Source organism: Oncorhynchus clarkii, chromosome 3 (assembly GCF_045791955.1).
Source record: "Oncorhynchus clarkii lewisi isolate Uvic-CL-2024 chromosome 3, UVic_Ocla_1.0, whole genome shotgun sequence".
NCBI classification, from domain to species: Eukaryota; Metazoa; Chordata; class Actinopteri; order Salmoniformes; family Salmonidae; genus Oncorhynchus; species Oncorhynchus clarkii.
Genome location: NC_092149.1, coordinates 57,421,678 through 57,434,902, shown reverse-complemented (window position 1 = coordinate 57,434,902; position 13,225 = coordinate 57,421,678). Strand labels below are relative to the sequence as shown.

The following is a 13,225-nucleotide window of genomic DNA, read 5'->3' as shown; positions in this document are numbered from 1 at the left end:
AAAACCGGTCATGCTGGAGGATGTTGCAGGGAGCAGAACGTTCTCCACGGCGTCTCCAGACTCTGTCCCGTCTGTCACATGTGCTCAGTGTGAACCTGCTTTCATCTGTGAAGGGCACAGGGTGCCAGTGGCGAATTTGCCAATCTTGGTGTTCTCTGGCAAATGCCAAACGTCCTGCACGGTGTTGGGCTGTAAGCACAACCCCCACCTGTGGACGTCGGGCCGTCATACCACCCTCATGGAATCTGTTTCTGACCGTTTGAGCAGACACATGCAGATTTTTGGCCTGCTGGAGGTCATTTTGCAGGGCTCTGGCAGTGCTCCTCCTGCTCCTCCTTGCACAAAGTCGGAGGTAGCGGTCCTGCTGCTGGGTTGTTGCCCTCCTACGGCCTCCTCCACGTCTCCTGATGTACATATATATATATATATATATATACACACACACAGTGGGGAGAACAAGTATTTAATACACTGCCGATTTTGCAGGTTTTCCTACTTACAAAGCATGTAGAGGTCTGTATTTTTTATCATAGGTACACTTCAACTGTGAGAAACGGAATCTAAAACAAAAATCCAGAATATCACATTGTATGAATTTTAAGTAATTCATTTGCATTTTATTGCATGACATAAGTATTTGATACATCAGAAAAGCAGAACTTAATATTTGGTACAGAAACCTTTGTTTGCAATTACAGAGATCATACGTTTCCTGTAGTTCTTGACCAGGTTTGCACACACTGCATCGGGGATTTTGGCCCACTCCTCCATACAGACCTTCTCCAGATCCTTCAGGTTTCGGGGCTGTCGCTGGGCAATACGGACTTACAGCTCCCTCCAAAGATTTTCTATTGGGTTCAGGTCTGGAGACTGGCTAGGCCACTCCAGGACCTTGAGATGCTTCTTACGGAGCCACTCCTTAGTTGCCCTGGCTGTGTGTTTCGGGTCGTTGTCATGCTGGAAGACCCAGCCATCTCGCGATACATGGCCCCATCCATCCTCCCGTCAATACGGTGCAGTCATCCTGTCCCCTTTGCAGAAAAGCATCCCCAAAGAATGATGTATCCACCTCCATGCTTCACGGTTGGGATGGCATTCTTGGGGTTGTACTCATCCTTCTTCTTCTTCCTAACACGACGAGTGGAGTTTAGATCAAAAAGCTCTATTTTTGTCTCATCAGACCACATGACCTTCTCCCATTCCTCCTCTGGATCCTCCAGATGGTCATTGGCAAACTTCAGATGGGCCTGGACATGCCCTGGCTTGAGCAGGGGGACCTTGCGTGCGCTGCAGGATTTTAATCCATGATGGCGTAGTGTGTTACTAATGGTTTTCTTTGAAACTGTGGTCCCAGCTCTCTTCAGGTCATTAACCAGGTCCTGCCGTGTAGTTCTGGGCTGATCCCTCACCTTCCTCATGATCATTGATGCCCCACGAGGTGAGACCTTGCATGGAGCACCTGACCAAGGTTGATTGACCGTCATCTTAAACTTCTCCCATTTTCTAATAATTGCGCCAACAGAAGTTGCCTTCTCACCAAGCTGCTTGCCTATTGTCCTGCAGCCAATCCCAGCCTTGTGCAGGTCTACAATTTTATCCCTGATGTCCTTACACAGCTCTCTGGTCTTGGCCATTGTGGAGAGGTTGGAGTCTGTTTGATTGAGTGTGTGGACAGGTGTCTTTTATACAGGTAACGAGTTCAAACAGGTGCAGTTAATACAGGTAATGAGTGGAGAACAGGAGGACTTCTTAAAGAAAAACTAACAGGTCTGTGAGAGCCGGAATTCTTACTGGTTGGTAGGTGATCAAATACTTATGTCATTCAATAAAATGCTAATTAATTACTTAAAAATCATACATGTGATTTTCTGGATTTGTGTCTCTCTTTTTGTCTCTCACAGTTGAAATGTACCTATGATAAAAATTACAGACCTCTACATGCTTTGTAAGTAGGAAAACCTGCAAAATCGGCAGTGCATCAAATACTTGTTTCCCCCACTGTGTATATATGTATATATATATATAAATAATATACAGTATACACTGAGTGTACAAAACATTAGGATGACAGACTGACCAGGTGAAACCAGGTGAAATATATGATCACTTAATTGTTCGCAATTCTATGGAAAATTATGTTTGTGTCTGCAAGCGCAGCACGGTATGGGGTCTAAATGCAAGTACTGCTAAAATAGCGGGGCTGCCTCACTTAACCACTCCACAAATCTCTCCCCATCTCTCCCCAGCAGTCCATTAACTCAAGCAGTGACCCCTAAAAAGAGGACAGTAGAATCCACAGTACCCTAGGCAGCCCTATGTGTTTGTGTGCGTGTGTGCGTGTGTGCGTGTGTGCGTGTGTGCGTGTGTGTGTGCGTGTGTGTGTGTGTGTGTGTGTGTGCATGTGTGTGCACGTGCGAGTGTCAGTAGTGTTCCTCCTAATCCATCAGATTAGATCACTTCCACCAGGCAGAAGGAGATTAAGAGGTCAGTGATCTGAACTTGTCGGCCTCATCTTCCACTGATCCAGCCCTGCCTGCCAGGCCCCAATAAGAGCAGTGAGTGGGGTGGAGCTCATTCACTTAGCTAGCTACTGCACCACAACTCTCCTTTGTTGTTTCCACTGAGCAGTGTGGCTTCTGGTGCATCACTGTGTGGCTGCTAAAGAGGATCCCAGGACATAAAAAGAACTGGCAACAGCTTGATTACAATGATCACTGTACTCTCTCCATCAGTGACTCATTCATCGATTTCTCTCTTTACATCATTTTGTTTTGGATTCCATCCACTCCATGTTGAATTTATCCTGGAAACATCTGCAGTAACTAATGAACATTCATCTGGTAGACAACAACTTCATTTTGAAAATGACAGCAGGAGCCTGTTTGCGACACTTTGGAAGTATCTTTGAGGACAGACAGCCCACCACATTTCAGCTGACCTGAATTGACTGCACTTATATCACTTGCCAGCAGATGTCTCTAAATTTTGATTTACAGATTGACTCAAGTGGATCAAGCTGTTTTTTTTAAAGGATATAGATATAATAAAAAAAACAGCTTATATATTATACATGCAGCAATATAGCCACAGATGCCCAACTTTTGAGGAAAATCCCATCATTTCACAAGGAATTATACGTTTTTAACCTAATGTTATTAAACATTGTGTGGCAAATATGTTTTCTGTTTCTAGTGAAAATCCTTACATTACATTGTAGCCATTTCCTGCAGTCAATTGACCAAATCGCCTCTAATGGCCTCATGGGTGGGATGTAATTCCTATTTTCCTAAATTCATAAAGAATAAACATAATTTCAAAAAAACTTGGTCAGATGGTTTTGTTATATTTCATTATTTTGTGATGTATATAAAGTGTAATATTGGGATGCAACCTCAACATGTAATACATTACATCTTTGATTTAGCCCAGTGTAGTAAAATGTTTTAATCATCCCTACCCACTACTTAAGCACTCTAAGCATGACTCTGTCTATCTCTTTCTATTTATATCTCTCCATCTCTCCATCTCTCACACAATCCATCAGACTCTGGGGATCATGCAACCACTTTGAAACAAAGCAAACACCTTTGATCCTGACGGCCTTCTCACAAACATCTTCATCAATGTCAGGTTAGTCTTTCCACTTCTGTAAAAGTACCTGCTCCATTTCATCTGATGGTTACACCAAATCTTAACACACCTATGAGACCTTTGTACACTGGAAAGGGTACACCAATAATATGTTTATGTCACAGCAGCATATAACGTAAAGCAATCGGCAAGGACATAACTCTAAGAGGCCCCTGAATACAAAGACAATTACGGTAGCTCACTTATAAAATGTGTGTTTTATGAACAGTGTTTTTGTTTATAGCCTCCATCTAGTTATTTGGCACCGAGCCAATAGCTGGGCTGTCAATCAGGAAGAATTATGGGTAGAGGATGATTTGCCTGCAAAGCTGTACTGCTCTGCTCAGTGCCTCCTTGCCTTGGGATAATTGAAAATCTATCCTAGCTATGAATGTGATCGTGCCACAGCACACTCGCTATGCAAAGTGCTTGGGCTTAAATCTTAAACACTCACTCCCATAAGCAGACACACACACACACACGCACACGCACACACACTCACACACAGAGAGAGATGAACAGAAACAAACACAAACAAAGTTGGAAAAGAAAGCTGAACTAGGAGCCAGCCCTTTCTATAAACTCATAGCTTGTACAGTAGATCCTGACAGGGTATAGCGACACTGTGATTTTAGTATCCACACCAGTGAGAGACATCTTGACACCTCCAGGCTAGTAGAACATAGCTGAGGTTATCAGTGATTGTGTTTGGGATTTAAAAAAAGAAAAGAAGCTGCACTCCCTTCCACTTCCCTCTGTTCCCCAAGGTGTGCCATCATCCAGTGATGCATGGGAAGATAGATGGCTGTGAACACATTTAGATGCACACTGTGAGCTCTCTTTTTTCTCCTTGGCCTATACACTTCCTCAAGGCCCATAAAGAACATATTTTTGTCATGTAACACAATGACCCATACTTAATTTAGTGGGAAGACTATTCAAGTGGAAGGAAGTTAGGCTATTTTGAGGTTGAAAACATCAATATGACTGCACATTAGAGTACAAAACCAAACGTAATTTGTGAGTTTTATTGTCAGTTTTGGAATAACAACCACATTATCCAGTCAAACTTGATGGCCAGATTTAGCTCATTCAAATCCACAAAATACTGCCCTTGATTCTGCTTTTCACACTATATTTATTCAAGCTTTTTGCTAGATCTCAAACGTGACTTTCAAACCCAATCTACTTCACCTAACTTGCTCTCTTCAAAATGTGCAACAACTTTTTACAACACAAAGGCCCCTGAGTTGACTTCCATCCCTCACACTGCTCATTAGCCAGCATCCCCTCCTAGTCTTTGTGCTAAACAAACAGCGCTCCACAAAGAAATCAAGCTCAATTACGCCAACAAACTGCCTTTTGTAGCGTATGCGGCTGGAATATTTTTAGCTCCGTTTCAGGCCCCAGCGCACCTGCCGATGACTAGCAGCATGGTCAGAGCAGAAGTTGTGGAGCTGTTTAAATTCTGAGACTAAACGGAAGAAAAAACTGCTTTTGCAAAAGCTAATGGCTATCCAAATAAGATCCTTAAATCCTAAATCCATTATTATCTCTATGGAACTATATGGAGAGACTTGAAGAAGACAAAGATGCTCAAATGAGCTTCCTGTGTGCTAGGCACAGCAGGCAGCGTCTACCGCCCTGTCTACCCACGATGCATCACTCCAAAAGGATCCAGAGGAACAATGACATGATCCAGTAAAGAATGGATGTATACCTCCGGGTAGTATCGATAAAGCAGAATACAATACCTCACATGTATTTATAGACTGGTCCCATCTCATCTCTGTTCAGGCAGAAACATTGAGTATGGCTGAGGTATCGTTTGACAATTAGCTACAGACGCAGGCTGAATTTGAGGAAGTGCTGGTCGATACGTGTGATTGAGAAACACAGCACTGTACTGTAGCACTTAATTTCCAATAATGTGTCTGATAGAGTGAGCAGCAAAACATAGTTTAGAGAGAAAGTGTTGATAACTGATCTGAAGGCTGATATGTTTAGGTTTACTTACAGACCGAGCGATCACGTGACTATCACTCACTTCATAAATTCAAGAGATTTTACACTGCTGGTGAGAATTCTCAATCAAGGCACAAAGGAGAAGTAACACATACTGTGAAACATTGTCAACAACTCTGTTCATTTTTCAAATCATTATCAAGTTGGCATAGATGGCGGTGCAGCTGCTCTTTTGATACATATCCCTTTCTGATTAGTCTTCCTGGTTGTGTCACCTCTGTGTGATACACTACCCCACACTGAACTCACCATTAGCCAACACTATGTGTCACTATGCAAAGAAACCATAGGTTACTGGCTGATTAGCCCCTGGTGAATACTAGATTGGAAAAGAGAGACTCCCATTGGACAAAAATGACAGCTTGGCTTCCATATCCAAGCAGCCCCAGATGGTGGTCCTGATACGGCCATCCTCTCGCCTGCCTGTGGAAATGTCACCAAGCCCGCTTACATTTAAATACATGCAGATTAAGTGTTGAAGGCTCACCTTCATTAGAACTGGGAAATAACTCAAACAATACTTTCTGGAGAAATACATTTAAAAGCTGTCCAAAGATGGTCAAAATAAAGACAGCAGGTTTCAGATTAGATAAATGTTTGACTGTTCGCTTTCAGAACATCAATTCCCAAACCCAGATGTACTAATTTGGTCATATTGTTACAGAAGCTATGCTGCAATAGCTACCTGTCTGGCTCAATCATGAGTCCTGCTCAAAACGTTTGCAGGATCCACCTGTATCATCAAGCCCTGGATCATCAATTGAAAACTGTGTGTATGAGATTCCTTCTCACAGAAATGAGGAGTTACAGAGTAATAGCTACTGACAGAAAATGTCTGGCGGTATTCCCAAGTTTAAACTGTGCTTCCTGTCTGCTCAGTCTACTTTGGAGATGGAAAGTACGGAAACATTACCTGGTTATTCTTATCACGCAGTCAAAGCCCTGCATAGCACCAGTATTCTCTTATCGGCACGGTCAATAGTAAGTGGTCACTTGTAATCCTTAGCAATCCTTTGCCAGTAACACCAGAAATAAATAGAAGATGGAACTTACGGACTATACAGCTATTTGTAGCATATTCATTGCACTCTATAGATCGGGAATGGTGTACCATCAGTGTGAGAGCGATACGATTGGAAATGCAAAGGCCTCCACCGGCGCCACATTCATCAAATAGATTTTTCCTCTCCCAGGGGAGCCAATATATTATTGCTCTAAATAGCCTTATATCATATATTGTTCGTTTTTTGGGGGGTTTGGTTTTAGCATTGCACAATACCAGTTAGCTCTCCTCTGTCCAGACCAAATATATGTATCATAAACAACCCTAAGATAATACAATTATTGCACATCCTGGTCACATGATTTTAGGTGAACACACAGGCTGCAGAAAAACTTTGGAGATGCATTCAAGATGCAAATACCTTGGTGTTTTGACTGATAATGATTTATCGTTTAAAAAAAAACATGACTGAGCTTGTTAAGAATTAAATTTTTTATTTAAATAGATCTTGTCTCTCTCCAGTCAACAGGAAGCAGGTTGTCAACAGGAAGCAGGTTGTTCTTTATTATGGTGATACTATTTATCAAAGTGCAGCTGCCTCTACTCTTAAAACCTTGGATCACGTTTTTTATAGTGCCCTTCGTTTTATTACAGGAGACAGTTTTATTAGTCATTTCTGTATTCTTTACCAAAAGGTTGACTGGACTTCTTTGAAGTCACGTAGATCACATCATGACGGCCTTTTTTGTTTACAAAGCCCTGCTCCTCAAACTTCCAACTTACTTAACATCACTGTTAAGACTTAAAATGACATGTTATCAAACCCGTTCACAGGGTTGGTTAACTCTGGAGACTCCTTGGTGTCTCGCGAGTTAGGTAAAATAGCCTATAATTTCCTTGGACCTTACGTGTGGAATGATCTACAATGCACTTTACATTTGGAGGAATTGGTGCCTCTAGCGTAATTACGACAGTTGTTAGGGGACCTTTTTACTGAGAAATGCTTCTGTTTCTTGGTATATTGTTGTGTATAGTAACATGTATTTTATTGTGTATATGAATGTGCATTTTGAAGTGTATTGTGGTGCTATACAGGGCTCATCTGGAAAAGAGACCTTGGTCTCAGCACTGACTCCTTGTCAAAATGAAGGTTAAATACATTTACAGTGATAAAATAGGCTTTATTCTCCCTACAGTATTCAGCACATACAGTATATTATGTGTGGCCGTGGGGCGATAACATGAACAAGCACAAGTGTATGGTAGGGGAGCAAAAAACAACACCTTACAAAGATACTTTTACATAATGGGGTGTACCATAGCAACAGCTAGGGAGATATTCCAACATACAGTAAGTATATCATTGGTTTAATACTGCCATACCCCTTTCTTCATTCATTAGCTTAACAAGGCATGCTCCCCGACCATACTATCTCTAAATACATTAGGCTACATTCAAGGATGTTGACTCCTGTACCAAACGTAACCCCAGTCTATAGCACAAGCCGGAGGTTGCCAAGAACTGCATTCTAATGTGATGATCGTCAACACCTTAAAAGAAACACAGAACCACAGTCTTTTTTTCTTGGCATTTCAAATGAACAACAAGCTCCTCGAAGTCACACATGAAAGGAAGTGCAAAACAGCCTCATCCATCCACATCCAGCCATCCACACTACATAGAACAAAAGACAGAGAAACATGTTTCACTTAATTAACCATGTAGTAATTGAACTCTAACTTCTGGGAAACATGTAGGAATCTCTATGAATAAGGCGTCCTGAAAAGAAAATCTATTATAATCAACCTGATTCATAGACGTCATATTGTCTATGTGATTCTTGGCTGTGTGTGTAGATCCACACAATGAACAAAGCAGAACATGGATGAGAGCACCTTTGCCTTTAGGACTGTACCAGCCCCAAGTCACACATTCAATAACCCTATCATCAGAGTAGCTCATAAGATGCTGCTGTCTTTATCAGTGGGTGCCCTTTCATTTGGATATTTTGTTGAATGTCAATCTGTTTTGCTGTATGCCATCCACCATACCACTGGGGAGATAGACTAATATTATCTTTCCATATTTAACTGCACGTGTGCTGTCCATCTCTGATCCACTACCAGCAACAGTAATGACAGCACTATACTGTCTAATAAATGACCATAATTGGACCATTACGCAAAGTCAGATATGTTAAGGAAATCCAGAACCATTATCGAGAAGGGAAAACATTTAATTGGATAATTATGTGTAGTGACTAACATCTAATTTTACTTCTACTGTGTGCCATGGCCTTTCCATGATATTACATACAGTATGCACTGTACATCGACCCATTCATGTTATTACATACAGTATGCACTGTACATTGACCCATTCATGTGATGTACTTTTGAACACTCATTGCCTCTGCTGGTTTGGATCTCCCAGGCTCTAGCTAGCTGAGCTCTTTCTCCATACTGACTTGCCTAGTTAAATAAAGGTTCACAATTTATTCAATTTTTTTTATACAAATACTGGAGACTTCCGTCTACACATTGGAGGAAGTGTGAGCTCCCTACTGCGGTGTTCTGCCTCATTTATCTCTTGATAAATACATCACCCTTTTATGAATCTCTACAACAGTAGGAGTTCCTTCCATTCTTGAGACTTGAGAGTGAGTGCCTGCGAGTGAGTGCCTGCTTTGCATTAATCAGCTAGTAGAATATGGTGAGGACTCAGGACTGCTTTTACACATGCATGCATCAATATGATGCTGTCATCTTTGCTGCAATGTGGGATGGTACATTACTTTACCAAATGTACTTCAGTAAGTGCCTCTGCTATGGGATATATGTAATTTACTCTGAAAGGTCTGCTCAAAAAGATACAATCAGAAACCAAACGGAAAATCCAAGCAAATAAAACATAGTATGGTGTTGTCCTTGTGACTGTTTATAGTGTTAGCAATATAAGTATGTGCATAATATTGTGGGCTATAGTAGCTGTGATAGTATTACTGTAAACCTGGAGCAATATTCCACCCACAGAGGCATGGTGAAGTGAGTGATGTCAAGAGACAGCTCTGGCAATGAAAGCCCCCGCTGTTTTCATCCAAAGGCAACTTTCAAAATCATAATTTCACTCCCAGCTGGAAACTTTCCCTTTCAAGCACCACACTTTGGCCTTTATAAAAATAAGATAAGGCAAATGATAAAGCAAGTCCAACCACCTGCTGAACTTCACTGTGAACCATTTGAATAGCACTAAGATTACAGGCCCACGGGCCCAGCAGCATATGCTGGAAATCATTGGATGAAATAGGTTATTTAGTAGATGTTCAGTATCAATTATGAATATTTGCAAGCAACGGATCCGGTAGCCTTCATAGGACACCAGACCTAGGAGCATGAGGACATGCTCCTCTGGGAGGATGTGGCTGCCATTATCTCTGTCACCTGACACAGGGGCTACAGAAACCACCCATGATGGATATTGGGCTTCTCCTTTTGTTTCTCAAAGGTAAATATGAGAACGGCCATTTGCTTGTCCTCTAGGAGAATCTAGCCATTTCATCTCTGAGCAGCATGTCAATTCTGATCACTGGATACATTTGAGTGACCACAAGAAGGTCATAAATGAATAATCTAGCTGTCAGTTTAGCTCAGTTCACTGGGTTACATCACTAGAATAAACTGCTTTTAAGCCTATCTCACAGGTACCAGGTCTCAAAGCCACCCATCAACTCTATGTTTTGGATAACAATTAGTATTTTAAGTTAATTTCCTTCAATAACTTAATGAATCATGCACGAATCAATGATATAGTTGTTTAACATGTTTGATATGGAGTTATAACAAATCGTTACCGATTTAGCACAATACACCACTTATCCTCCACCTAAAAACTCAGGTGAGGAAGGACGACCACTAGCGACAACAACATCAAAACAACTGGACTAAACAGATGCTGGCACAACAAATCAAAGACAATTGAATGATAATTTAATGCCAACGATGCTGGGGTGAATATAATTTCCACCAAATTATGTTACTGCGAATTATGCTGCAATTATAGGTTATAGAATATAATTTACTGATATTTCATTAGCCAAATCAAAAAAGTGTCATCTTAAGCTACACTAGAAAGACAAGGAATCCAATGTTTCACGTTATAGTTGCAACACATGGCCCTACACCTATACATTTACTGGTAAAAAGAAACATAGCTATAACGTTATTATCTAGGCTTTTGCTTCTTCGGGCTTTTCAGCATACATCTATGTTTTGACCCATATGAGTCATAAGACTACAGCAAAAAAGCATGTCACAAAACGCGCGCGGTTTCATTTCCAAAACCAGTGGTACTGGTAAGCAACTTCTGATACTCACAGTGACTGGCGGCGGACGCAGAGCTGGAGGCACTCAAAAGACAGACAATGAAGATGTATAACCGAGACAGCTTTCGCAATTCCATTCTCCCTACTGTGATATATCCTTATGTTGTAGGAAGAGAGTAAATCTCATGAAAGCGATGCCTTCAAATGTCCCTAGCGCGGATGGAATCATGCAGTGTGTTTGAAGCCCAGTGGAAAAGTAAACCACTCCCCCATCAGCAGTCCTTCACAGATGCTCAGCCCGTAGAATCTCTCTCTCGTGCTCTCTCCTTCTCTTTCTCTCCTCTCTCAACGTATATCTCTCTGGTATTTCATGAGTTGGTTTCAAGTCATGGCAGTTCTAGTATTTTTCTTGAAGTATGTGCGCGTGTGTGTGTGTGTGATTTTGTAAAGTAGTGTAACTAGTTTTGCTGCTCCTCTTGCTGCGCTCTAGACCGTTTCAGCAACAAAGTAGCTGGACAGCTACAAGCAAGAGGAGGCTCGAGTCAAAATGAGTGACTGTTCATTTCGATAAGAGTATGCCAACATTAAAATGTATGTAAGAGGCTATGACTGGAGAAACATATTGTTTTAGATGCAATCCGTTTAAAATATATCTGTGTATGGTAAAATAAGATGAGGAAATTACATTAAGGAATTTAGGAGGAAGTTAAGTTTTATGGATAATTCTCTCTCCTCCCGGCAGCAGTATGTTAATGTTGTTTTTTTGTCATCATTGAAAGCCTGCCACACAATACATTTATTTAACATAAGAATGAGAGTTTTTGTCCCAACCTAGCTCGTGGAAGTGACAAAGAGCTCTTATAGAACCAGGGCACAAATAACAATATAATAATAATCAATAATGTTGCTCTTTATTTAACTTAAATATAAAACCTTATTTGTTAATTGAAAATTGTGAATAACTCACCACAGGTTAATGAGAAGGGTGTGCTTGAAAGGGTGTGCTTGAAAGGATGCACATAACTCTGCAATGTTGGGTTGTATTGGAGAGAGTCTCAGTCTTAAATCCTTTTCCAAATCCTTTTCTGTGCCTGTATTTAGTTTTCATGCTAGTAAGGGCCGAGAATCCACTCTCACATAGGTATGTGGTTGCAAAGGGCATCAGTGTCTTAACATCACAATTTGCCAAGGCAGGATACTCTGAACGCACCACAATCCAGAAATCTGGCAGTGGCTTTTGATTAAATAACATTTTCACAGAAACGCTTGTTGCAATTTCGATGAGGCTCTCTTGTTCAAATATCCTGGACTGGAGGCGGGGCATGAATGGGATAACGAATCCAGTTGATTGTGTCATCCTTTTGGGGAAAGTACCTGCTGAATTGCGCACCCAACTCACTCAGGTGCTTCGCTATATCACTTCTGACATTGTCCGTAAGCTTGAGTTAATTTGCACACAAAAAAATCATACAATGATTGAAAGACTTGTGTGTTGTCCTTGTTATTAATGCAGACAGAGAAGAGCTCCGACTTCTTAATTATAGCCTCAATTCTGTCCCCCACATTGAATATAGTTGTAATCCTAGATTCAGATCATTCAGGTGAGAAAAAACATCACCCAGATAGGCCAGTCATGAGAGAAACTCGTCATCATGCAAGTGCTGAGACAAGTACAAATGATGGTCAGTAAAGAAAACTTTAAACTCGTCTCTCAATTCAAAAAAATGTGTCAATACTTTGCCCCTTGATAACCAGCACACCTATGTTGTAAAAGCGTTACATGGTCGCTGCCCATATCATTGCATAGTGCAGAAAATACACAAGAGTTCGGGGACCTTGCTTATGAAAGTGAATCACTTTCACGGTAGTGTCCAAAACATCTTTCAAGCTGTCAGGCATTTCCTTGGCAGCAAGAGCCTCTCGGTGGATGCTGCAGTGTACCCAAATAGCATCAGCAGTGCTTGCACGCGCTTTAACAATCCACTATGTCTCCCTGTCATGGTTTTTGCGCCATCAGTACAGATACCAACATGAGCAGCAGCTACATTTGGCTACATAGTTAGTGGAATTCCCGCAAGAGAGTTAATGTGATTGGATGTTAATTATTTGACGAGACTACATGTATTTGACATTGTGTTGTTATTTCGCTGTACACTAGATGTTTAATTTTATTTTTGGCAGTGAAACAAGGCTACTCAGGAGGAAAAAATCAAATGTATAGCCCTGTCGGAAAATGGACTGTTTG

General features: G+C 41.2%; 1 pseudogene; it reads right to left on the bottom strand.

The window, feature by feature from the left end:
• Positions 1-11,209, bottom strand: part of LOC139399594 (contactin-associated protein-like 5) — a 62,864-nt pseudogene extending 51,655 nt beyond the window's left edge.
• Between the last annotated feature and the right edge of the window lie 2,016 nt (positions 11,210-13,225).